Source organism: Arachis stenosperma, chromosome 5 (genome assembly GCF_014773155.1).
Source record: "Arachis stenosperma cultivar V10309 chromosome 5, arast.V10309.gnm1.PFL2, whole genome shotgun sequence".
NCBI classification, from domain to species: Eukaryota; Viridiplantae; Streptophyta; class Magnoliopsida; order Fabales; family Fabaceae; genus Arachis; species Arachis stenosperma.
Window position 1 is genome coordinate 114097706 of NC_080381.1, and position 6045 is coordinate 114103750.

At 41.4% G+C, this 6045-nt stretch overlaps 1 non-coding gene across 1 annotated transcript; it reads right to left on the reverse strand.

The window, feature by feature from the left end:
- Positions 1–959: 959 nt before the first annotated feature.
- Positions 960–1067, reverse strand: LOC130983542 (small nucleolar RNA R71). The gene has a single exon (XR_009087527.1). It is a non-coding gene; the product is annotated as a small nucleolar RNA R71 (small nucleolar RNA).
- Positions 1068–6045: the final 4978 nt, after the last annotated feature.

Genomic DNA, 6045 nt, shown 5'->3' on the forward strand with positions numbered 1-6045 from the left:
AAATGTTTTTCAAATCATATCTTCTCAATCACATTTTTTTAAACCAATCAATTCTTTTTAAACACATCTTTTTCAAAATAGTTTTCAATCAAATCTTTTTAATTTCTAATTTCAAATCCTTTTTCAAAAATCACTTGATTTCTTTTCCACTTTTATTTTCGAAAATCAATTAGTGTTTGTCAAAAATGTTTTCAAAATATTTTAATTAATTTTCGAAAAATCACTTCCCTCCTTCTCACATCCTTCTATTTATGGAGTACCACTCCTTCTCAATGCACAATTCGAACCTTATCTAATTAAAAGTTCGAATTCTTCTTCTCCTTCTTCTTTCTATTTCTCTTTTCCTCTGACACCTCAAGGAATCTCTATACTGTGACATAGAGGATTCCACATTTTCTTGTTCTCTTCTCTTTCATATGAGCAGGAGCAGAGACAAAGGCATTCTTGTTGAAGCTGACCCTGAACCCGAAAGGACCTTGAAGAGAAAGCTAAGAGAAGCCAAAGCACAACTCTCTTTAGAGGACCTGACCGAATTCTTCAAGGAAGAAGAAGACATGGCAGCCGAAAACAACAACAATGCCAACAATGCAAGGAAGGTGCTGGGTGACTTTACTGCACCTACTCCTGATTTTTATGGGAGAAGCATCTCTATCCCTGCCATTGGAGCAAACAACTTTGAGCTTAAGCCTCAATTAGTTTCTCTAATGCAACAGAATTGCAAGTTCCATGGACTTCCAATGGAAGATCCTCATCAGTTCTTAGCTGAATTCTTGCAAATCTGTGACACAGTCAAGACTAATGGGGTAGACCCTGAGGTCTATAGACTGATGCTATTCCCTTTTGCTGTAAGAGACAGAGCTAGAATATGGTTGGACTCTCAACCTAAAGAAAGCCTGGACTCTTGGGAAAAGCTAGTCAATGCCTTCTTGGCAAAGTTCTTTCCACCACAAAGATGGAGTAAGCTTAGAGTGGAAGTCCAAACCTTCAGACAGAAGGATGGAGAATCCCTCTATGAAGCTTGGGAAAGATACAAACAATTAATCAGAAAGTGTCCTTCTGACATGCTTTCTGAATGGAGCATCATAGGTATTTTCTATGATGGTCTCTCTGAACTGTCCAAGATGTCTTTGGATAGCTCTGCTGGAGGATCTCTTCATCTGAAGAAGACGCCCACAGAGGCTCAAGAGCTAATTGAAATGGTTGCAAATAACCAATTCATGTACACTTCTGAAAGGAATCCTGTGAACAATGGGACTAGTCAGAAGAAAGGAGTTCTTGAGATTGATACTCTGAACGCCATTTTGGCTCAGAATAAAATATTGACTCAACAAGTCAATTTGATTTCTCAAAGTCTGTCTGGAATGCAAAATGCACCAAGCAGTACTAAGGATGCTTCATCTGAGGAAGAAGCTTATGATCCTGAGAACCCTTCAATGGAAGAGGTGAATTACCTAGGAGAACCCTATGGTAACACCTATAATTCTTCATGGAGAAATCACCCAAATCTCTCATGGAAGAATCAAGAGAGACCTCAACAAGGTTTCAACAATAATGGTGGAAGAAACAGGTTCAATAATGGCAAACCTTTTCCTTCATCTTCTCAGCAACAGACAGAGAATCCTAAGCAGAACCCCTCTGACTTAGCAACAATGGTCTCTGATCTAATCAAAACCACTCAAAGTTTCATGAATGAAACAAGATCCTCCATTAGGAATTTGGAGGCACAAGTGGGACAGCTGAGCAAGAAAGTTACTGAACTCCCTCCAAGTACTCTCCCAAGCAATACAGAAGAAAATCCAAAAGGAGAGTGCAAGGCCATCAATATGGCCGAATTTGGAGAGGAGGAAGAGGAAGTGGACGCCACTAAGGAAGGCCTCAATGGGCGTGCACTAGCCTCAACTGAGTTCCCTAATGAGGAACCATGGGAATCTGAGGCTCAAAATGAGACCATAGAGATCCCATTGGACTTACTTCTGCCATTCATGAGCTCTGATGAGTATTCTTCCTCTGAAGAGGATGAGTATGTCACTGAAGAGCAAGTTGCTAAATACCTTGGAGCAATCATGAAGCTAAATGACAAGTTATTTGGAAATGAGACTTGGGAGGAGGAACCTCCCTTGCTCACCAAAGAACTAGATGACTTGTCTAGGCAGAAATTACCTCAAAAGAGACAAGATCCTGGGAAGTTTTCCATACCTTGTACCATAGGCACCATGACCTTCAAGAAGGCTCTGTGTGACTTGGGGTCAAGTGTAAACCTCATGCCTCTCTCAGTGATGGAGAAGCTAGGGATCTTTGAGGTACAAGCTGCAAGAATCTCACTAGAGATGGCAGACAATTCAAGGAAACAAGCTTATGGACTTGTAGATAATGTTTTGGTGAAGATTGAAGACCATTACATCCCTACTGATTTCATAGTCCTAGAGACTGGGAAGTGCATGGATGAAAACATCATCCTTGGCAGACCCTTCCTAGCCACAGCAAAGGCTGTGATTGATGTTGATGGAGGTGAACTGATCATTCAAGTGAATGAAGAATCCTTTGTGTTTAAGGCTCAAGGATACCCCTCTGTCACCATGGAGAAGAAGCATGAAAAGCTTCTCTCCAATCAGAGACAAACAGAGCCCCCACAGTCAAACTCTAAGTTTGGTGTTGGGAGGCCACAACCAAACTCTAAGTTTGGTGTTAAACCCCCACATTCAAACTCTAAGTTTGGTGTTGGGAGGTTCCAACATTGCTCTGAGTATCTGTGAGGCTCCATGAGAGCCCTCTGTCAAGCTACTGACATTAAAGAAGCGCTTGTTGGGAGGCAACCCAATGTTATATTTTATATATTTTCCTTTGTTATTTTTTGTTGTTTCGTAGGTTGATGATCATGAGAAGTCACAAAATTAATTGAAAAAGCAAAAACAGAATGAAAAACAGGAAGAAAAACAGCACACCCTGGAGGAAGATGCTGCTGGCGTTCAAACGCCAGTAAGCCTAGCAGTTGGGCGTTTAACGCCCAGTCTGGCACCATTCTGGGCGTTTAACGCCAGAAAGGGGCACCAGACTGGCGTTAAACGCCAGAAAAGGGCTAGAACATGGCGTTAAACGCCAGGAATGGGCACCAGCCCGGCGTTTAACGCCAGAAATGGCTCAAAACGTGAATTTTGATACCATTTGGTGCAGGGATGACTTTTCCTTGACACCACAGGATCTGTGGACCCCACAGGATCCCACCACCACTCCCTTCTTCCCCCATTCACCAATCACCTCAACACCTCTTCCCCAAAAACCCTTCACCTATCAAATCCCATCTTTCTCTTCACCACTCACATCCATCCTTCATAAAACCCCACCAACCTCACCCTTCAAATTCAAACCACTTTCCCTCCCAAACCCACCCTCAAATAACCGAACCTCATCCCCCTCTCTCCTATATAAACCCTTCTTTAACCCTTCATTTTCACACAACCTAAACACCACTTCTCCCCCTCTTTGGCCGAATACACCACCATCTCCCTCTTCCTCATTTCTTCTTCTTCTACTCTCTTCTTTCTTCTTTTGCTCGAGGACGAGCAAACATTTTAAGTTTGGTGTGGTAAAAGCGTTGCTTTTTCGTTTTTCCATAACCATTATGGCATCCTTACACAAGAAGGGTCAACTTTGATCAAAGGTTGGACCAAGTCCTCACAGTCATATGTGAAGAGGGCGCACAATGGAAGAGAGATTCAAGAGGCAAGCCGGTTCAATTGAGAAGGCATGACCTCAAGCCCGTGGCTAGAGGATGGTTGGAGTTTATCCAACGCTCAATCATTCCCACTAGCAACCGGTCCGAAGTTACTTTAGACCGGGCCATCATGATCCATAGCATCATGATTGGAGAAGAAGTGGAAGTTCATGAGGTCATAGCCCAAGAACTCTACAAGGTGGCGGATAAGTCCTCTACCTTAGCAAGGTTAGCCTTTCCTCACCTCATTTGTCACCTCTGTTATTCAGTTGGAGTTGACATAGAGGGAGACATCACCATTGATGAGGATAAGCCCATCACCAAGAAAAGGATGGAGCACGCAAGAGACCCCTCTCATCATGAGATCCCTGAGATACCTCAAGGGATGCACTTTCCTCCACAAGACTATTGGGAGCAACTAAACACCTCCCTAGGAGAATTGAGTTCCAACATGGGACAACTAAGGGTGGAGCATCAAGAACACTCCATTCTCCTCCATAAAATTAGAGAAGATCAAAGAATCATGAGAGAGGAGCAACAAAGACAAGGAAGAGACATTGAGGAGCTCAAGCACTCCATAGGACCTTCAAGAGGAAGGAAGAGCCGCCATCACTGAGGTGGACCCGTTCCTTGATTTCCTTGTTCTTTATTCTTCTGTTTTTCGAAAATTTTAGTGCTTATGTTTATCCATGTTTGTGTCTTGTGATCATTAGTGTCTAATGCCTTAAAGTTATGAATGTCCTATGAATCCATTACCTCTCTTAAAAAAAAAAAACGTGCTTAATTGAAAAGGAGAAGGATTGCATGAATTCTAAATTTTATAACAGTTTAATTATTTTGATGTGGTGGCAACACTTTTGTTCTCTGAATGTATGCTTGAACAGTGCATATGTCTTTTGAATTTGTGGTTCATGAATATTGGCTCTTGAAAGAATGATGAAAAAGGAGACATGTTACTGAGGATCTGAAAAAATCATAAAAATGATTCTTGAAGCAAGAAAAAGCAGTGAATACAAAAATAAAACCGAAAAAAAAAGAGAGAGAAAAGAAAGAAATAAAGTTGTGATCCAAGGCAATAAGAGTGTGCTTAAGAACCCTGGACACCTCTAATTGGGGACTTTAGCAAAGCTGAGTCACAATCTGAAAAGGTTCACCCAATTATGTGTCTGTGGCATGTATGTATCCGGTGGTAATACTGGAAGACAAAGTGCTTTGGGCCACAGCCAAGACTCAATAAAGTAGCTGTGTTCAAGAATCATCATACTTAACTAGGAGAATCAATAACACTATCTGGATTCTGAGTTCCTAAAGAAGCCAATCATTCTGAATTTCAAAGGATAGAGTGAGATGCCAAAACTATTCAGAGGCAAAAAGCTAAAAGCCCCGCTCATCTAATTAATACTGATCTTCATAGATGTTTTTGGAGTTCATTGCATATTCTCTTCTTTTTATCTTATTTGATCTTAAGTTGCTTGGGAACAAGCAACAATTTAAGTTTGGTATTGTGATGAGCGGATAATTTGTATGCTTTTTGGCATTGTTTTTAGTATGTTTTTGGTAGTTTTAGTTGAGTTAGTAGTATATTTTTATTAGTTTTTAGTTAAAATTCACTTTTCTGGACTTTACTATGAGTTTGTGTGTTTTTCTGTGATTTCAGGTATTTTCTGGCTGAAATTGAGGGACCTGAGCAAAAATCTGATTCAGAGACTGAAAAGGACTGCAGATGCTGTTGGATTCTGACCTCCCTGCACTCGAAGTGGATTTTCTGGAGCTACAGAAGCCCAATTGGCGCGCTCTCAACGGCGTTGGAAAGTAGACATCCTGGGCTTTCCAGCAATATATGATAGTCCATACTTTGCCCAAGATTTGATGGCCCAAACCGGCATTCAAAGTCACCTACAGAAATTCCAGCGTTAAACGCCGGAACTGGCACCTAATTGGGAGTTAAACGCCCAAACTGGCATAAAAGCTGGCGTTTAACTCCAAGACAAGTCTCTACACGAAAATGCTTCATTGCTCAGCCCAAGCACACACCAAGTGGGCCCGGAAGTGGATTTTTATGTCATTTACTCATCTTTGTACACCCTAGGCTACTAGTTTTCTATAAGTAGGACCTTTTACTATTGTATGGTATCGATCTTTTCAGTCTAGGAACTTTTGATCATGTTTTGATGATTGAACCCTCTTTGGGAGGCTGGCCATTCGGCCATGCCTAGACCTTGTTCTTATGTATTTTCAACGGTGGAGTTTCTACACACCATAGATTAAGGGTGTGGAGCTCTGCTGTACCTCGAGTATTAATGCAATTACTATTGTTCTTCTATTCAATTCCG